The sequence below is a fragment of the Gopherus flavomarginatus genome, chromosome 3 (genome assembly GCF_025201925.1).
Source record: "Gopherus flavomarginatus isolate rGopFla2 chromosome 3, rGopFla2.mat.asm, whole genome shotgun sequence".
Lineage (NCBI taxonomy): Eukaryota > Metazoa > Chordata > Testudines > Testudinidae > Gopherus > Gopherus flavomarginatus.
Genome location: NC_066619.1, coordinates 105,639,030 through 105,660,529, shown reverse-complemented (window position 1 = coordinate 105,660,529; position 21,500 = coordinate 105,639,030). Strand labels below are relative to the sequence as shown.

Below are 21,500 nucleotides of genomic sequence, written 5' to 3'. Positions count from 1 at the left end.
CCTTATAGACTAACAGACGTATATCACTGTGACCGCACTGGTAAGACCCTCACAGCCCCCTATTACACCCGTACAAGCTGTGTCTGCACCACATCCACGGTCTCTGACAGGCGGCTGCGGCGCTCTGCGCACGTCGGGGCTGCGCCGCCTGGGCAGCCGTTGCTCTCTGGCGCCCCCTGGCTGTGAAGCAGTCGGCGGCGCAGCCCGTGTGTGGCCGCTCCCCCCTCCACCGCCTCCTGGGCGGGTCCGGGATCCGCCTCCAGCCGCTTGCGGGGGTGAAAGTAACATGGTGGCCGCTTCCTCCCCAAGCAGCGGCAGCGGCGGCGGGGCTGGCTGCTCCTGAGGCTGCAGCAGGGGGGCCTCGGCCGGGCGCGCAGCTGCTGCGGGAGTGAGTCCCGGGCGGGGAGGCGGGTCTCCTGCGCCGGGGGTGGCGGCAGGTGAGTGAGCGGGGTCCTGACAGGCGGCGGGGGAAGGCTCGATCCCGCCCCCCTGCCCGAACCGCGGCCCCGGGGCCGCGAGAGATCCCCCTGTCCCGCTCCGTGCCCCGGAGGCAGCGCCGCGCTCCCGGCCGGCAGGAGGGGCCCGGGCTCGGTGGGAACGGCTCCTTCCTCCTGCCGCGCCCGGCCGCCGCAGCTGTTCCTGCCGGGCTCCCGCTGGTGCCAGGCTCGTGTTAGTCCCCCTCCCCCAGCCCAGTGTGCGGGCGCCCTCGGGCCGGCAGCTGCGGCTCGCTGGGCGGAGGCGCCCCCGGGGGATGCTCGCGGGAGGCCGGGGTGACAGGTGAGGCTCGGGGCAGTTCCCCGCCGCCGCCCCCTGGAGGCGCTGCCGCGGGGCTAACTCCTGCGCGCAGCTGTGCAAGGAAACCCCCGAGGTGTCCCGGCAGGGAACCGGCCCAGCCCGCTGCTGGCAAAGGACCCGACGCCACAGGATAAGCGCTGCCCTGGCTGGAAGCGGAAGCGCTGTTAGCCAGAAGGGCGTTCATGTGATCACCCCCCACCCCCGAAACAGGTTGAAATGAGCTTTGCAGCCAAGGTCCCGGTCGGAGTATGGCTAGTTACTGCCTTCGGGGGCTTGGTGTTTTCCGTGACGCCTGACTCAGCTACCAGTTCAGAATTGTAACGTAGTTGTTGCCATATAGCACTCCCCAGTATTGCCTTGGCCGCTGGGCTGGAGCATCGCTTGGAAATGCTTCCTTCTGTTTCTGCTGTAAGGGCGAACTGTTTTAAAGGCGTTGGGTGCTACCATGGATGGAGTAACTACGAGGGCCTGTGATGTGGTAGCTCCTACCTGCCGAGACCCGGCCAAAGTTCCCAAGGGGATATTGCATTGATGGTATTAAATAAGGTGGCTAAATTGGGGTGTCTGGCCACATTGCTGGGGAGAACAGGGACAGGACTATATATCTATACAGCCCCAATCATGTCTGTTGCTACTGTCTTATAAAAGGTAAGTGTTTGAACTCTGCCATAGGGTCCAATGGTTGAACAAAATTGTACGGAAAATCTAGATGGTTGCCTATTACTTCACTTCTTGCTCTCTCTTTGTACCCATATGCTGTAAATATGAGTTAAACATGGTTCTTACTACATTTCTTGCTCTGTTACCACTCAGTAGTCTCTAAATATGAGTTAAACGTGTTCCATAAAGGTACCTGCATTGTGGTTGAAATAATTAGAGAGAGATACATCAAAGCTGCTGCCTGTGGTTGAACTTTCAGATCTCCTGCATCAAGTTTTATCTTGTAAACAGAATGCCTGATCTTTTAACCCTTAATTCTATCTGGTGTGACTTCTGTGAGCTTTAGAGTCAGCTTTTGTTGTTTGCTTAAATATTGTGGTTTATTATGACAACCTTACAAAGCTAAATGTAAGCCTGTATTTGTATATATTAGTGGGAGGAAAAGTATCAGCTTTAATAATGACTTGTCATTGGAGGTCTGACTATTTGTTTTTTCCCCTTGTACCTTTATCTCTTTACAATTGTGGTGGTGTGTGTGGTGTGGGTTTTTGATTTTTTATTTGAAGAAATAAATAATTGTTCTCTAAAGTATGATGGGATGGAAATTATTTACCTGCTTTTCTCCCTTCCCCAGGAATCTAGAATCCTTATTTCTCACCACTTTTTGTTTTTGCTGCAATTTTTTTTTAAGAACAGCATGGTGTCAGCTACCCAGCACACTCATGAGCAGTCTCAAAATAACAAACCAATGTGAGCACATGATGCAAGAAAAAACATGTTGGCTAGTAAGCTGAAATCAATTTCAAGGACTATTACAAACAGCTGAGTGTTTTGTATTTTTTAATTCTGGTCTGTCATCAAGCTATTTAACAATGTCCTCACAAACATGAGTGTTGGATATTGTTCAGGGCATCTTTTTTGTTATTCTTTAAGAACTTGCTGACTGCTTTTTACCGTGCTGGTGAATGTGAAAAATTTAATGTACCTTTCATAACTATGTATGAGCTGACACAGTACAAGACTCAAGCAGGAATTATTTAAGTCTTGTTTGTAAAACATAATATAACTTTGCCTAGTAAAATTTGCAAAATGAAATGTGAACAACTTGTTAGAGAAGGTATATCTTGTATACTAGGCTTGGAACTTCATTGTCCATAGACAGCTAAGACTTTAGTGGTCCCAGTGTTCAGGCTGAGGTTTTAGTCTCTAAAATAAAATTAGTGGAATATTATTGCATTTGTGACCGTGTAAGGACATTTAAGTTCTGCTTGTTTTGTTTTGGACAACTGTGTCAGGATTTTTCCATGGTGTGTTTTTTTTCTTAAGTGTGTCTGTCTCTTGTGCCTTTTTCTTTTGGTCTTTGCTTTATTGTAAACTAAAAATGCCTCCATCGGTGTCCACCTGAGAGTGGCAATTAAAAACGAAACTGTCTAAGCTCAAGTAAAAGAAATTCCAGTACCGAAATGGTATTATCTATAATGTCCCTCTAGTTTGGAATCTAGATCTGATCATTCAGAACAACACTGCTGTTGTGTGCCAGCTGTTGAAGTTGAGTGCTTATTGTGAATGTATCCACAAATTTGAGATTTTTTCCCCTGACCTCCTTTAAGCCAGTAGAAAATAGTGTCTGGTGTTTCAAAGTAACTAGAGCAGGTCTGCTCAGTCCTATCTGCATTAAGTCCTTTTGCTCCATCCATATATCTGTTCATGTGAAAATATACATATGCTCCTTTATATATAAAAAGTGTGTGTGTATATAGATAATAAAATATGGGGAGGCTTATTTAAGTTTGTGAAAACCCCACATTCTTCCACTGCAGAGCTAAAGGGACAGTAAGAATGATATTGCTAATAAGAGCACTGTAACCAGAAAAGCAGATGGTGTGACAGTTAAAAGATCTGTTAAACCTCCATGCTGCTTGTCACTTGTAGATCTGTTGTGTAATTTGGGTATAATTTCAGTGGCAGCCGTGGACACAGAGCACCTTTCTCCTCACTCAGTCCATGTGTAAAATTTTTTGAGCAGATGGTCTGTGTACTGCCACAATGAGCCAATGTCTCTTTTTATGATCAGGTCAGTATGTAGTCAAAGCATTGAAATCATGTGAATTGTGGTAGTTGTAGCCTGTTAAATCCTGGCATCTCTGTCAGATCTGATTTATTTATTTACTCATTCCCCCAACAGCTTTATCTCCAAAAGATGCAGACAAGTTACCCTCTCTGATTTGCCGTGCCTAAAGATGGCAGTCTTTCATTGCTGGGAACTTCAGCCTAGCACTTTCTAGCTCTTGCAAAGCCTTGAACAACAAGAGATACTTTTCCTGGAAAAACAAAGAGCCTTTAGTCAAGGGATGGATATGGGGAGATAGATAGGGTAAGGGGATTAGCTGGTGGTACTCTTCCAAGCTCCACCCATGTGAGTTGCCAAATGCAATGTTGCTTATCGTTGATTATGCAGATGTTCAGAACGTGTGTGTGCTCAATGGACTCCTTAAGACCTGCTCTGCTTCCCCTCTGTAGTGCTTCAGTATGCCAGCGTGCTCTGCTAGGTTGCTTGGGCTTAGCTCCTTTATTTTGTGGGGTAAGGGAAATGGCTGTATGTCTTAAATTCCATCCGTGTCTGGCACCAAAACTGTGCAGGTCAGTAACTTTCCCCTCTCGCTTCTTACGTGAGGAATGAAATGGCCAACAATGATGACAATTAAATTATCATCCGTAGGCACTGGATTTAACACCTTAATGAAATGAACGGGCAGTTCGTACCCTTCAGAGCTATTGTTCCAATCCAGGCCTTCTGCAGATTCTTATGAAGGCATCAGTTGTATCTGGTTCACAGTCTTTACATTTTCTTTGCAGCCATAAAAGCTAGAGACTTTGTTCTCTTAAAAATGAAAGCCGATATTCTGGAGAACAAAACAGAATCTCCTTAAGAATGCCCCTAATTTAGGCTATATCAGCCCCAGCTGAGTTTCTGCTGCATATTCTGAATGAGATAGATTTTGATCATTGTGTATCATGTGGCTAATTTGAAAGGGATTTTCAAATTTTGAGTCTGGGATAATCTTGATTTAGAATAGCAAACTCAAGGTAGTAGCTGATACAGTGTGCAACAGCAACATGAGTTTAAGTATCTTGTCTAAACTTGGCCTGCACATCATTTAAACAATCCACATTCGCTGTTTTAATAATTCAACCTTCTAATTTTGATTTGAGCTGTTCTTGTTAATTCACCACACTTTTTAGAAAACTGTGCTTCTTCCCTTTTAAGCCAGTTTATTACATTTTGGGGGTTATGTATTTCACACATCAACCAAATGGACACTTTTTTTTTATCCAGAAGTTTTAAAATAGTGTAAATCAGGGATTGACTTACAAAGTAAGCTGCTTGGCCTTGGCAGCTGCAACTGAGTCTACAGTTAACTTCTAGCATTTTGTTACAGCCTGGTATCTCCCTCCGAAAATCAAACTGTATGTTGCAGCAGTGAATGAGTTTCAGTTTTGTAACAAAGTCTATTTGGGTTGCTAGCCTTTCTGGCAAAACTAACTACCTGACTGTATGAAGCTACACTGGCATAACTGCATGGTGTAGCTATAGCCTACACTGATAGAAGGGGTCTTCCGTTGGTGTAGGAACAGTACCTCCCTGACCAATTGTCAGTACGTTGACAAAAGCATTCTTCTGTTGATAAAGCGGTGTCTTAACACTAGAGTTAGGTCAATGTATTTTTGTCAGTCAGTGGTGTGGTTTGTTCACACTCCTGTTAACCTAAATTTTAAATGTAGACCAAGCCTCAGCACTACGTTTTTCCCCTGGCCCCACACCTGTGTTTTTAAGGCACTATTTGTGTGGCTGACATCTATAATTAGCGCATTTCCCCAGTGGCACCATCTTTCATGGGCATTCTGTTTCTCTGCTTTTTTTTCTTTCTCTTAGCCTTTCTGATCATCCATCCCTCTGACTGGCAACTCAGCAGCCTCCCTTATTATTCATTGGACAGGAAATTAGATACTTGTACCTGTGTCAGACTTCTGGCCATTAAGATTTTTCCCCCTTAGTTTATTGTATCATGTGTAAACTAATTTTGTGCTGTTGAAATAAGTAGTGTAGTAATTATATATTTTGTGTAGGGGAAGGCTGCAAGTATTTTCCTTGGATCAGGGAATTTGGGGGATAAAATGGAGAATGTTCAATTATTTAAGCTGTGGGGGTAGGTGGAGGAGAGACCTGCAATAATTTGTAGGCTGCTGTAAGGCTAACTAGGATTAACATTTAAAGAGTAATGTGTTTGCTCTTTCCTGAAATGTGAAATTCTTGAAATCAAAGGTAATTTGTGACTACATCGAAGGGAATAGATTTGTGCCTCTCTGTATTGATCAGTCAGGACTACTGCAGAACCTGGAAACAGGACAGGCCTAAAGCTGAATAAAAAGCTTCTGCTGGGAGTGGGTTGGGTGGTGTGAGAAATATCTTTTGGAGGCCTCCTGATCCTGTGTGGGCTGTACAAATGGCAGATCAACTAACCCTCGGTGGAAGTGACAGTAGCTTGACCAGAATGGGAAGTACGTCCTGTCTGTACCTTTTCCAGTGTCTTGGCAACTTGAATTTCCTATTCCTAATGTATTGTATTGAAGCTTTTGGTGTTCACATTAATTCCAGATGGCAGAAAGGTGTTGTATTGTCCCTGTTCTAGATAACATGGAAATATGGATGCACTTTAATAAACCTCTAGTGAATTGGATTTATGAAGGTGCACACTATCTCTTGAGTACTGTTCCTGAAAGTACGTTGTAAAGAAATGCTGTGTTCTGCTAGTAGAAATCCTGTCAAGGATGCTGACAGCTTGAGAAAAAGGATAAGGATGGAATGCACAATGGCCTTTCTTGTGGATCTTAATCCATGCAGGGTTTGAACATTTCCCCAAATGCCTACAAATAAAATGTGGATCTTAGAATTCAGAAGGGGGGGAATGGAGGATACCAACACAAAAGGTGTTGCTCTCAGTAAGCAATTTTAAGAACTCAGCCCTTCATCTTTACCTACAACAAGCCACATCCGTAATGTAATGAGTTTTATAGTTTAAAAACATAATAAAAGGGTTGAAAATTTTAAGAGCAATAATAAATTTGGCTGTTACCAAAGTCCTTGCTTATGAGTAGCAGATGTGCTGGGGCCAAAAAAGTGAGCTGCTTTACTGTTTAACATGTTCATTTATCTTGTTTTCTGCATGTGGAGGAACTGGGTGTCCATTTCATTTGTACAGCTCTTGATGGAGATTACTTTTACAAGTGTATGCCTAAAATTAGGCTCTTCAGTGAGTGGCCAGATTTTTAGAAGTGCTGGACATGCAGAAGCTCCCCACTGACCTCAGTGGGGAGCTGTTGGTTCAGCTCTTCAGAACATTTTAGGCATCCACTCTTGAAAATTTTGTCTGTGTTTAAATATGGTACACTGCTGTAGGGTTTGCTAGTATAACTATACCAGCATACCCTTCTGGTGTGGATACAGTTTTGCTGGTATATAGCTTATACCAATTCCCTGAACAAATTAAACTAGATACTAGCAAAATGATTTCTTTTACCAGTATAACTGCATCTACACTGCGGCTTTTGCCAGCATAGGCATATATCAGTTAGGGGTGACTTTTCCCCATCCCACTCCCATTTATGCCAGTAAAACTTAAGTGTAGGCCAGGCCTTAGAAACAGCATGCTTGGTTGCTGAAGTAACCAGAGTGTAGTACCCAATGAAATCCAAGAATTACTAGATCTTTCAGACATCTTAATGTAAGAAATGTGATTGCTGTAATGTTTTTGAGGAAATGTAAGTCATGTACTGTCATTTCAAACTCTCATTGCTTTCCCACTCTTTAACTTTCACATTAGACCATCTTTTTGTAAAACAATTTAAGTCTTTTACAGGACATATTTTGGGGGTTATGATGAGTCACTACATTCCTTCCAGTTTTCATTTAAAAAACCAGAAGCCCTTCCACATAAGGATACTTTAAGTCACATGAATTCTCAGACAGAGCTTGTTCTTTCTCTGCCATCCCATGAGATGTGTGATAGTGCCGCAGTTCTTGGTGGTCTCAAGCAAAAACATTGTCTATACCCCCTCAATTGCCTAACAAAATTGATTAGAAACACTGTGAAGCCTAATTGCAAGTCATCTGTGCTTCAAGTTATGTTTTCTTCTAGCTAAATAAACTGGTGATGCACAAATCTCTGGAGAGGGGCTTTTCTGAGAATTCGGTGTCTAATTATGCCTTTAAAAATCTCTTCCCTTCCTTCCCTACTCCTTCAAAAAAACTATTAAAGTTCTTACTCTTTAGCCTATATAAACTTGACAACAGCTAAATTAGAATGCTAGCAATGTCAAAAAGGCTGTATTTGAACTTCTTATACTGTCTGATTGTAAAATATTTCATATTTAGCAACCAAATATGAGCACATGTATTTAAAAGGGGCATGGTTTTGGTTTTGGATCAGCCATATTCAGAACTCTCAAAACATGCCTATAATCTAAAACAGTCCACGTCTAGGAATGGTGGCGTAGCACATGGTTTCAGGTTTTATCATATGGATTTTTTTTTTAATACAGCATGATGGCTCTTCTTTTGAGTGAGGTTGAATATTTTCAGTCCGCTATTTGTTTGAATTGTATTAACTGATATTTCATAGTCAGGTGTATGCTATGGACTTCTGGCAGTATAGCTATGTCAGTGAGGGGAATGGTGAGGTATGAATTGTAATTGACATAGTTGTGCTGGCAAAGGCCCCTAGCATGGCTGCAGTTATACCAGCAAAGCTGCACTTGTGCTTGTATAGCTTGTTTTGCTTGGTGGTGATGGTAGCAGCTTGGAATAAGCGTACCTACTCATGGCTGCCCTGCCTCTTCCCACCCCACTCAGTTCCGCCTCCTCCTCCAAGCATACCCTGTCCCTGCTCCTCCCTCTCCCCCGCCCCTGCACCTCTTGAATACCACTGAACAGCTGATCATGGCAGGCAGGAAGCACTGGGAGGGAGGGAGAAGAGTTGATTGGCGGCCCTGTGAACGGGAGGTGCTGGTGGGCAGGGAGTGCTGGCTGCCAGTGGGTAGTAAGCACCCACAAAGAGAAAAAACACAAAAGTTGAAGCGAGTACAGTACTGTAAGTGCTAATGACCGATATGCAGATTGGGACCACTGTGAATTGGAACGTGTTTCCCGATTGATGAATGATGGATATCTGAAACAATGGATAAGAGGAAGACCTATACCGGGGACCCCCTGTATCGGCAACAACACAGCTTTGCCAGTGTAAGGTGCATCCATGCTAGGACTGCTTTGCTGGCATATATATATATGTGTATACACACACACTCAGTTTCAGTATTTGCTTTTATAATTTTTTTGAATAATCTAGAACCAACCATTTTCCACTTGGTGCACTCATTGTCTTTTATCAGATGGGAAGTAGCAATATCAGGCAATGTAGCCTGCCCATGGGAAAACATTAACTTCAGCAGTATGCTTTGAGTGTTTAGATGGCTGTAGCTATTTAGTTCATCCATTGTACCACAACACTAGTTATAAAATATAGCAAAAGTCTGTGTGTAAATAGGTGGGTCTTGACTTTTTGGGCATATTGCTGACTCTCTAGTTCTGTTGGACCAGAGGGGGAGACAGATTCTGGATTTGAGGTCCTCCATTGGGAAAACCTTATTCCCATCTTCATGGTTATATTTGGCAACTATCTACTTGAATGCTTTAGCCCCCTTCTGCTTCTGGGATAAGATCTGAAGAGAAAGGAGGCTTCTAGATTATCCAGGACCTAAGCCATGTGATTAAACCCCCAAGATCTTCTTTCCAGGTGAAAAAGGACTGCTTTTGCATATTATGGAGGCATCACTATTGTTAATCTGGGGGTTAACTTCCTGTGCTCAAAATGAAAACATGGGATCTCTTATTTTTGGCCATTGTCTCTTCACCAATGTTTCCGTGGGTGTATTTCTATTAATGTTAGAAATGATGGGACTCTCTAGGTTGGGCAAAGTGCCGGCAGCTGCTGATGTTGTGAACTCCATGTAGACCTGTTCAGAGGAAGGAAACGTTTGTGTTGGCATTTCCTTTAACTTACAATGAAGGTTCATACATTAAACACTAATTATATACAAAATGCATGGTAAGAACACTAAAGAAACGCAAACACCTAGTAATTTTAAAACTTTTCAGTAAGAAAAGAAGCTATTGCTCTTAATTATTTTGATTAACACTGATCTGTGAAAATGTACGTTAGAGTACTAAAATTGGAAACTTAAAATCCAATTCACTCTTTGTATTGCTGTCAACTTGGACAATGAAAATGAAATTAACGTCATAGTCAATTTCACTTTCAGGTCCAATCATACAATATTTAAGTTTCAAATACTCAAGAGAAGTGTGTGCATAGATTAAAAACAAATATTTTAAGGGCATTTTGTACCAGTGAAAATAGTTCTATTGGTGTAAAGTTTGAAAAGCTTTGGGTTTCTTATGTCATTTTTTACACAACTTAAATTTTGAGTTATTAAATCGACAGGTTAATAGAGAAGTTTGCTTACTGTTGGTGATACACTTTAAAAAAAATAGGGCTGTCAAACAATGAAAAAATTAAGCACAAAATTAAAATTAAGCCCAAACAATCGCAGTTTTAATTGCACTGTTAAATTTCAATTTATATTCTATTATTGTTTGTTTATAAATATTTTGGATGTTTTTCTACCTTTTCAAGTATATTGATTTCCATTACAAGGAAGTTATAGCACTGATTTTGTTTATTACAAATATTTGCACTGTAAAAATGATAAAAGAAATAGTATTTTTCAATTCACTTCATACAAGTACTGTAATGCCATCTCTTTATCAGGAAAGTGCAATTTACAAATGTAGATTTGTTTCGTTACATAACTGCACTCAAAAACAAAACAATGTAAAACTTTAGAGCCTACAAGTCCACTCAGTCCTACTACTTGTTTAGCCAATTGCTAAGACACACATTTGTTTACATTTACTGGAGATAATGCAGCCCACTTCTAACTTTCAGGTGACACAGTAAATAAGAACAGGTGTGTGCATAGCACTTTTGTAGCTGTCATTTCAAGGTATTTATGTGTCTGATATGCTAAACATTCAGCCACCATTCCAGAGGACATGCAACTTGTAGGAGAACTGTTTTATAAATAGGAGAGCATGTAGTTAAAATAGTCTTTCAGTGTCTGTGTACTTGTTTCATTAGGGCAAGTTATGTTTAAACGCTTGCTTTTGACTTTGGGAAAAGCATGAGAAGGAAGGGGGGGAGTTGATCTTAGTTTATGTATCTTGTGCTAGTTAAAGTAATCTGTACTTTTGATCCTGGAAAGTCAAACTGTAATCAAGTTTCCTGTTAAATGATTCATATTTCACTTGGAAAATTCCAGCAATGTAGCTAACTTGTATAATATGGATATTTTAGGTGTTAAGTAATATTATAGTGGAAACAGAGCGTGCCACATAATTTTTCTTTACTTGCCATCTGGTGCCTGGTAAGATCTTTTGACATACACAATAATAGCAAGCTAGAGCTTTTCTTAGGTGGTGATCATCACTTATGAACTGTTTCAGAGGAAAATAGTTATGGAAGCATTTGTTTCTCTAAGTGGTTTTTTTGCCTTTGCGTACTGTTTTCTTTGTATCATGAGGCTTGTCTTTTTTAAAAAAATTATTCTTGCACATAGTAATGTATAGCATTATAAAAAAATATCGTAATAGTTTCATGTACTATATTACACATGTGCATGCACACAAAGTGGCTGGAAACCAGCGAATCATGAATTTTAGTACTCATTTCTGTGACAAAATATATTTGAGATGTTTAACAAGTCCTTCTGCAGGAACAGAAATGTTTTGCCCAGTAGGAAGAAAAATTTAGGAGGGAATTGAGATTTGATGTCTGAAGTTAAACAATATATATATTTAAATCCTCTTAAAAGATTTTGCGAAACTCTGAAGGGGGAGAATGGAATGTTTGGCTGTGGGACACTCTTTATTTAGTAAAAAATGAGATGCCCAAGCTTTTCATTGCATGTGTTTTAAGTGAGAGGGAAAGATAAGCCATCAATCAGGCTTGCTGTGGGATATGATGACCCTCTTGTCTAACAAAATTGGTCCCTCCCACTACAGACTTAAATCATGTTTTAACATTCTGGATTGTCAATCTGACTCCAGGATAAAATATCAGCAGAACTTGTCATTTGTAAAGCTTTTCATGAATGAGTTTGTGATATTGCTGCGTCCTGTCTTGTTTTGCAGCTACATGTTCAGATTCTTGACTTTTTATGGAATGTTTTTCTCTCTCAGTAATAGTCTTACTTTTGAAAATATAAATTAGGTGGATTGATTAAAACTTCATTGGTTCACTTTTGTTTTGCCAGTAGGAACTTTAATCAACTCAGGGCTGGTGTGTATGCTCTTTTGCTGTGACTTTCTTTTGACTAAAAACTGATCTAAATTGGAGTAGAATGTAGCTCTTCCATGTCTGCTGCTGTTGAGCCATTATTTCCAGCTTTCTTATCTCCCATTCCTTTCTTTAAATTGGGCCAATAGCAGTGGCCTGGTGAGCTGGTATTTAATTCTAGAGGCTGCCTTTTTGTGGTCCATTTTTTCTGAAGTCTCTGCTCTTATGTTTGTGAAGATAGTCTTAGTCTTAGTTTATATTTCAAAGGGCTTGTCTCCGCTGGGAAGCTTAATTATATTTAAACAGGACTTTTGAAAAACAACTGAGATGTGACAAGATGCAGAACACTACTTGTCAAGATCAGCATCATGCCACCTAACTCAATTGTTTAAACACAGTTTTTAAACACAAACTTTCTAGTGAAGATGAGACTTGTGTGTAAACTGGCATAGTGACGTCAGCCTGAGGTCTTGTCTATAAACTTTATTTTTTTTAAAATGGTATAGCTGCACCAATTTAAACACCTATAGTAGTTGTGCTTCACCAGTGTAAATGGGGACTTGCCCCATTGCAGCTTACCCTTACAATTAGTTATTAGGTGCAAAATAACTAACTTGAGGCTAGTCTACAGGAACAGTTAGTTCGTGTCAAGATGCGGTGTCACCCTATCCCCATATGAGCATGTTGTGCTCTAACAGCATATTAATGTCCTTTGCTCTAGTCCTCTGTGAAACAGGACAAGATCAGGGTGCATTAACTAACTGCAGGTGCACATGGGCATTAAAGAATGGCAGGCTAGTGTGGAGTAGGTTCCCCTAGCTTGCCAAAACTAAACATTCAGGTATAAAAAGCCCAACACTGCAGACAATCTGAAATAAAACACTTAGGGCTTGTCTACATCACAAAGTTGCAGCGCTGGTGAGGGGGTTACAGCGCTGCAACTTAGGAGGTGTACACATCTGCAGGGCACCACCAGCGCTGCAACTCCCTGTTTGCAGCGCTGGCCGTACTCCCGTTTTGTCTCAGGTGTAGAGGATCCAGCGCTGGTGATCCAGCGCTGGTAATCAAGTATAGACACTTACCAGCGCTTTTCTTGACCTCCGTGGAATAAGCAGGTATCCCAGCATACCTGAGGAAGCCTCTGGTAATCAAGCTGGTCTCCTTCCCCGGCTTGCTCTCGCGTTCCCCGAACCCCGAGCAAGCAGGTCTCCTTCCCTGAGGTTTGCTGGGTGGTTCCAGGAACGCGAGAGCAAACCGCGGCGAAGCTGGTCTCCTTCCCCGGTTTGCTCTCGCGTTCCCCGAACAAGCAGGTCTCCTTCCCTACGGTTTGCAGGGGGGTTCGGGGAACGCGAGAGCAAACCGGGAAAGGAGACCAGCTTCGCCGCGGTTTGCTCTCGCGTTCCCCGAACAAGCAGGTCTCCTTCCCTGCGGTTTGCAGGGTGGTTCGGGGAACGCGAGAGCAAACCGCGGCGAAGCTGGTCTCCTTCCCCGGTTTGCTCTCGCGTTCCCCGAACCCCAAGCAAGCAGGTCTCCTTCCCTGCGGTTTGCTGGGTGGTTCGGGGAACGCGAGAGCAAACCGGGAAAGGAGACCAGCTTCGCCGAGGTTTGCTCTCGCATTCCCCGAACAAGCAGGTCTCCTTCCCTGCGGTTTGCAGGGTGGTTCGGGGAACGCGAGAGCAAACCGCGGCGAAGCTGGTCTCCTTTCCCAGTTTGCTCTCGCGTTCCCCGAACCCCCCTTGAAGCCGCCCAACAGTGCTGCAGTGTGGCCACATCTAACACCACTTGCAGCGCTGGTTGCTGTAAGTGTGGCCACTCTGCAGCGCTGGCCCTATACAGCTGTACTAATACAGCTGTAACAACCAGCGCTGCAAAATTGTAGATGTAGACATACCCTTTGATGTGTGAACTACTCCTATGAATGTCAGTGGATATTAACAATGAAACTTAACAGGGATAACTTAAGTGTCAACAATTAACTTTCACTGCTGGGTGAAGAATGCCAGAAGAAGGATTATCCATATCTTGGACATATGCACAGTCTACTGCATCTCACATGGGTGGATGGGAAGATCATTACATCTTTTTTTCCTAATTTAATCCTTGTGCAAGTGCCTGGGTATTCCAGCTTGTGAGTGTGGTGCACCTCTGAACCATTGGAGTCATTCGACTCTTGACGACTTTTTCTTCCCTGCTTTATTTTCATTTAAGGCCACTATATTTGACTTTCATCAATAGAGATTTTAGTAACAGCAAGGAATCCTCATCTTTAAAAAAGATAGCTATCTGACTTATTACACAATATAATGAGCAGGGCATCTGCTAACCTTTCAAAAGATCACCAGTAGAGCAGCAAGTGCTTCTCATTAAACAGTGGTTCTTCAAACTTTTTGTGTTTGTGGACCATTTTTATAAAGATCATCTTGTGGACTACTTTCTTCCCAATCCTTGCAGTATCCATAATGTTTGGTTAGATGAAAAAGTAATCTTAGGGTGGCATTAATGAGACAAGATGAAACTGTGTTGTTTAAGTAATGGGGTACAGCTGGTTGGCCATGACCTCCTTCCCTCCCCACCTTTTTCTCTCCTTGGCTGGGAGACTTCAGACTTACTGGTACTAAATCTCCCCTTACTGCTTCCAGGTGCTCCTGGAATCTGTGCAGGTCACTTTACAATTTGGTTTTGTTGTCTTGCAGTTCCTATATCTCTAATTTTGATGTGATTTGGACAACTTGTCTGAACTTCCCTGATGGTAAAAACAGACAGAAAGCAGCTGTGTTGGGTGGTGAGGATAGGTGTTTGGGATAGTTTTGTTCCTTTCCCAGCTTTTTATTTGGGTGGAATGGAGGGTCAATAAAGCCTCTAAAATCCTTGGCCTCTTGGACCCGGTTACAAGTATCAGCATATGTTGCTTTTTGAAGACTGACAGATGCTTTGTCACTGTGACAAAGCCATTTGCATAGCAGTGCTTCTGTGGTCCAGACTCATGGTCCATAGACATCTGCTCAAACACTGATGTGAGAGCTCCCATCTTAAAGCTGTTAGCTGAATCTTATAAATTATATAATGGCATAAATGCTGATGAGTGATGCACCAATACAAGCAACAGTAACGATATTCCAGCAATCTAGGAGAAAATCTGTTTGAAGATACAGTTGTTTCTCACAGAACAGCACCCTTATTCAGAACTTTTTTTGTTTTCCTATCTCTTATGAATAACAGTTCCTACTTATAAGAAGTAAGGGCCATATATCATGGACCACCTTCTCCCGAACAGTTGACAATTGCCTCTTTGTTAATATAATCAAAATTGTGAAAGTTCTTGAACCCCTGAAGTGTGCTTGAAACCTTAACTTAAAATGTTCAGGCTAATGTTTATGTAAAAACATTATATTCTCTAGTAACTTTTCCCCCATTGCATATTCACGGCCCTGATTTCCCCTTACACTTCCATTTGATTAAGTTGATTGGGATGGGGGGATGTATCTGAGAGAAGAACTCGGGCCAGTGGATATCTAAGTCATCTTTTGATCGCATTGTTGATGATCAAAAGTCACTCACTAATTCATATTGCAAGTTTAAAGTGCTCATAAAGCAATAGCTTTAACAGTTATAAACATTCTGTGCAGGAAGTGCAAAATTTGTTGACTTGTTCTAAGCATCAGTGTTTTAGTTTCTTGGATAAAAAATTAGTATTTAAATCTCTTCTGACTTTACTGTGTGCTTCCACAATTGCATAGTCAAAAACATAAGTCTTTATGGAACTCCATGGTGAAATAGCACAAAACCACATCACCAGCACTAATGCTATTGCATTGCCACTATTTTAAAGTCCTATAAATAGTATTATAATACAAAACTGAGTGCAAAATTTGTCCCGGGCATGTGTAAAATCAATGTTTCAACTGCCTAATTCTATTTTGTAATGTAGTATTTTTTTTGTAACCTGGCCCAGAGGATCCAGTGAGGATTTGGACACCTGGAATGTTTCAATTTGTGAAGTTCAGCCTCTTTATGCATATTTAAAAAAAAAAAAGTCCAGTTTCACAGATTTTTTTTCTCTCAAATGATTGAAAAGGTCTTAATCACTTTATCAATTAACTATGTACTGAGAGTATAATCTGCTGGGGAGGAAAATGTTTTAAGGAAGTTTGGGGCGTTTAGAAACTGGGAGGTAGAGAGGTGAGGTGGTGGTGGTAGGGATGCAAGAGGCACAACACTCTTAACAGTAGCATTTAGTACCATGCACCAGAATGAATAATGTGTTCTCAGTTATCTCAGGCTAAGTTTCAAATCCCTTGGAACTAGTTTTTTTTTTTTTTTTTTTTTTTTTTTTCCATTTTCCAGTCTGTCTCAAAGGATGCTCTGACTTCAAGATCTCTCTTTTAGAAAGTTGATACATATCAAGAAATGCTTGTAATATGAATCAGAGAGGTTTCCAGAGTGACTCTCAAAATATCTCTGCTCTAGTCACCTATTTACAGTTAAGATTTTTCTTTAAACACTACATAACTGAGTCTGTATTTCTTTAAGGTAAAAATCCTTGTACATACTTTGGACACACAGATGTAAAAATACAGCTAAACTTGACTGAAGAACAAAAACTTGAATTTCACCTCTTCAACATAACAAGATAAATGTTTCTCCCTAAACCTGCAGGAAGGTAAACATAAGTGTTGGTTTTTTGATCTGTGCAATGCAAATGTTACATTACATGATGTGCAGCTTGGTGCATGCAAATTCCATCACATTGTTTTTCTCTCTCCTGTTTTGAGTAGCTGCTTGCTTTTGATACAGGTGCCTAATTCAATGGTCAATAAATTGACCGCACACAGAGTTCTGTCTCCTCCCTCTTGTTTAAATTGTGAATTGGTAATGTTTAAAAGTCATGCTCCAAGTATGTATGTAAAACCTGGTTGTAATTAGGAATTTCTGCTTAGATTGTAGTTTTGAAGTTCCAGCAAGCAAGTAAAATAATCATGGGTTAAAAAATTACTAAATCTCTTGTCCCTGTCCTGTGGTGTATTTGACTTTGAAATCAAACTTTTTTTATTAAATCAGATGTTTTCTAAGGATGCATATCACCCCAGCAATGTCAGAGTTTCTGTTAAGCACAAACAGAAATGTAAAGGATACAATGAAATTTGGTTCTTTTATTTGTCTTCTGCTTTTTGAGCCTTTAGGGTGCACTGGGGTCACATTTTGGAGGTTTCTCCACAGCCCCAAGGACGAGAGACTGACTTTTTTTTCTTTAGAAATGAAGGCTGAAATGATCACGTATCCACTTGGCACAAGGAGTTGGGGCTTTAAGGAAAATAATAAGTATGAGACTCATGGAAAAAAATCATGGGTTGGCAACACTGCTCAGTGCTTCCAACATATCAACCTGTAGCTTGATGGGCTTTTTAATCTTGTTAAGCCAATTCAGTTGACAAGCACACTCCCTCTTTGCACGTCAATATAGGGCTCACAGTGCTCAGTTTTGTTTATTATGTTACTTAGAAAAACTGTGGCATACAGTATGAGATTAGGGGCATCGGGTGTGCACAGGTATACAAATTTAGCCACTTCTGAAGGGGCACTTCCTGTGCCCCCCACAGCCGGAGGAGCTGTGTCTTTCCAGTGCCAGTGGAGCTTACTATTGCTCTCTCTGTCCCCCTGTGGCCCTGGTGGACCTGGCTCTCCCCCAGCAGCTGGAGGAGCTGGATCTCCCCCCACCACTGCCTCAGGGCTGGAAGATCTTTCCTTTCCTGCTCTGGCCCAGGGATAGAGGAGCTGGCTCTTCCTGCTACAGTCAGTGGAGTTGGCTCTCCTTCTCTGTCCCAACCCTCCCGTGCTACGGCCCAAGAGCCAGTGGAGTGATCATCTCCTGACCTGGCCCCAGAGGAGTTCTGTGTCCTCACTGAATTGCGGGGGGGAGGGGGCTGTGCCCCTACTTGCAACCCCCATGCATGCCCTGGAGGGCCATGTTTTCAAAAGTGCTCAGTATCCAAAACCAATTTAATTGATTGATTTTGAAAAGAGTTGGCTAGAGTTAACTCAGGGCTTACTGATCATGTGGGAGATACCTATAAAGGGCAGCGTTAATCCTGTCTGCAAATTTTTTATCTTGAAATTCTTCCACAGACTGAGTAATGCAAGTTGATGCTTAACTTTTGTTTTTTATAACAGTTCATCACTTGTCTGATACATTGTGAATACTGAAGTAGATAAGCACACATGTTGAACTGAAATTCTCAATTTTTTTCAGTCATTTTTAGTTTTGTATAGCTGACTTATATACAGTACAGTTGTCAGGGATACAACAGTACCTTAAGGAATACTGTTGTTTGGGGGCTGAGTGAAACCTTTGTTGAAGCTGGTGGATATAATGGTCATCCTTCATTTGGGATAAATGTAAAAACAAGTTAAGCCTCTTTGTGAAATAGATAACTGAAACAATAGGAGTCATCACCCAAAACATAGACCACATGGAAGGCCGGTCAGGAATCTGAGCTATGTGGGAGGAGGGGTCTTCTTGGGGCCTGGGTATTGTTTGATGGAGTGGGGTGAGAGTCAAATCGAGAAGCAAGAGAAATGCCACAGGAACAGTCAGAAGGCAGGAGGGAAGCCCTAGAGAGAGAGAGAGCTTGTAACTTGATCTTGAGAAAAAAGCTAAGAGAGATTTTGGGTAGAGTGCTCTCTGGAAGGAGGCTTGGAATAGTAAGCAAAGAAATTATCTTCTGTTTTGATTCTTACTGTGTTCAGGGAAATGGAATACTGTGTAGGTACTTCATAAGTAAACAAGATTGCATCAAAGAAATACTGGTTTCTCCTTCTTTTGGGCACTTTACACCTTCCTCTAAAGCATCAGTGTTGGAGACAGGATACTGGTCTTGATGGACCACAGGTCTGACAATTCCCAACTTTTCATTGTGTGTGAATGCTTGTGATTGTTTTTTCCCTTTATCTATTATTATTGAGAAATCAGTTTAAAAGTGGATGAATTTGATGCACACTATAACATCCGGATCAAATTATTCTGGTTCATCTCTCTGTGCCTGAATAAATAGGCTTTTGTTTAAATTTTTAGAAGGTCTAAGAAATATGTATGTATAACAAAGAATTTGTTGTCAAATCTGACTATGTAATGCAGTGCCAATAACCGATCTTTGATTTTTTCCTTTTTATAAATACATATTTTTCCCAATTTTAGTGAAAACTCTTTGTAGCCCAATTTCCCTCTCTTCACTTCCTCCTACCCAAATATGAGAATAAAACCTAAACAAGGGAGGAGGGTGTTTTGTGTGTGTGGTGGTTTTTTTTTTTTTTTTTTTTTCCCCCTGAAGTTCCTAATATTGATGTAGCTGGTCTTGTCAGAATTATTTGAAAGCGACATGTAATGTTTTCTCTTTATTTTTAGAGAGACTTGGGTCTTGCAACTTGTTTCTTGTGGGTAGAACCTCCAGTTATGGATAAATTCTGGGTTAAGACTTTTGGCAAGAATAAATTGAACAAAACTGTATTCTTGACTCACATGCAGTGACATAATCTGACTATTGTTTTTCGGTATGGAGATTGCAACAGGTGAATAAACACTGCTTACTAAGGATTGAAGTGAGCAAGTCTTACACTAAGGGCCCGTCTACGCATGGAATTACTCGGGAATAGCCATTCCTGAATAACGCCATATGTAGACCAACCTTTAAACACACAGATTATTACTGTATTGCTTTAAAGACATAAAATCTTTGTTGCCTGAGTAATGCTGATTTGTTTACCATAAGGTTTCCTTTATTTTCCTTTCCCACTCCCTTCTTCCTCTAACACTGTTTTTGACAAGTTTTACTTTAATGTGTCATCCATTAATGTGTTCCATCTGTTGATAGATTTATCCTACGTGATCCGGCAAGCTGTGATAGAAAATGTAGTGGTTTATTAGACCTATAACTAAGTCTTCATCATTCACTATAATAGAAATAAAATGAGATGTGGGTGAAAAGCCCCTTTACAAAAGTGACCCCTTTTAATAAGAAAAGGAGAAGGGGAAGAAAAAAGCTCCTGCTAAGGGGAAAAATTTAGATACATTTTTAGGAAAAGAAATTATACAGAATATACTCTTGTATGCTGCCTGACTGAAATAGTTCTGTAACCCTGAGATAATTGCTACCTCACTGCCAATTGCTTGTGGGAAGGTGTGTGATTTTTTTTCCCACTAATAGAAGGATATGGTCAGAGTTAAGTAAGAGACCAAAACCAGTTTGACATAGATTGACTAACAGAGCATTTAGTATATATTTCCATGTTCAGCCAATTGAAATAACAGCAAGAAGAGTGATTTTTAGAAGAGCTAATTGCAATGCCTGCTATGAGGTGCAGTAAACAGAAACACATGCCACATCTGTATTGTATCAGTATGTATGCTGGTTTCTCTAGGAATATCATGCACCATCTCTTCCCCGCCCCCAGTTACCAGATTATTAGAAAATAAAAACCAGATGGAAAACTTTTTGGGATGGAGATTCAGGTTTTTTAGCATACTAATCTTGACCAAGTCCCTTTTAAAATATGAAGCTTTTTTCATGTATTCAAGCTTTTGATAGGTATATTTAAGTTTTATATATAAATATACCTTGATTGAGAAATTAAAATGCAACTTACCTTCTTTTTATAGAATACTGTAAAGTAAATGTTTCCAGAGTTGAACTCAGAATTCAGTTAATCAGGGCTAGAGATACTTTTGGTAGTACACATACATACAAAAGGGAATGTTGGTCTCAAAATCTAGGCACCTGCCCAGAGCACTATAGCTACTAGTGTATTAGCTCTGCATTGTGGAAATCTGTTTAAATTCTCTAGGATGTCTTCCTTTGCCATGTGTTGCAGCTAGCACAATGACAGATTCTTAAGAGAATCTACCACAGAATGATGATTTTTTTGTTTTTAAATGAAGGATGAGGAAATTTTGAGTGGATTCATGTCTCCAGTTTGGAACTGAAATGCTTGTAACTGTATCTGGGTTAGGTAACATAGCTGCAGAACAAATATTACGTGAACAGTTCTAGTCCTGTTTAGTTCTAATGCACATGTGTAACTTTACTAATATGAGAATTTTGTAGGATCAAGCCTTCTGTGGTAGTTCTGGTTAGTAATTTGTTTGCATATACAAGGAAACAGTTCAGTTGGCTAGACTTTTTTTCAAGACAGTGGTATAAAATAAACTTTAGAGCTAACTGGTCCCTGTCAATAACTGAACACAATTTTTATATCTTAAATTCAGATCTTATCTACAATGGGTATCTTCCCTCCGAACAGGAATCCTTCAGCAGGGGTGAAAGTAGGCCGGTACTCCGTATCGGTAAGAACCCGCACTGGTCCATACCCAGTCTGTCAGCAGCCTTGGTGGATGGTCTGGATCCGGCCTATGGGCCATAGTTTGCCCACCCCTGGACTAGATGATCAGAGAGGTCTTTTGTGGCCTTATAATTCATTATGACTTAAAATGGTTGGGATGCAAGGCCCTTCGTTTTCAGTTTTTATTTTGTTTACAATTTCCTGTGAATTCATCCGTGTTTATTACCAAAATTAAAAATGTGAAAAACCACTGCAAAACATTTA

At 41.1% G+C, this 21,500-nt stretch overlaps 1 protein-coding gene across 4 annotated transcripts in view; it reads left to right on the top strand.

The window, feature by feature from the left end:
- Window positions 1–367: 367 nt before the first annotated feature.
- The window catches only part of DENND4C (DENN domain containing 4C), a 105,084-nt gene continuing 83,951 nt past the window's right edge, over window positions 368–21,500 (top strand). Inside the window, exons 1-2 of one of the 4 annotated variants that reach the window (XM_050944088.1) lie at window positions 914–1,443; window positions 16,437–16,566. The gene's annotated coding sequence lies outside the window, so the exon portion shown is untranslated. Of the gene's footprint in view, window positions 438–913; window positions 1,444–16,436; window positions 16,567–21,500 lie in introns of those variants that run through there. The other 3 variants (XM_050944089.1, XM_050944086.1, XM_050944087.1) reach the window with 3 other exon arrangements.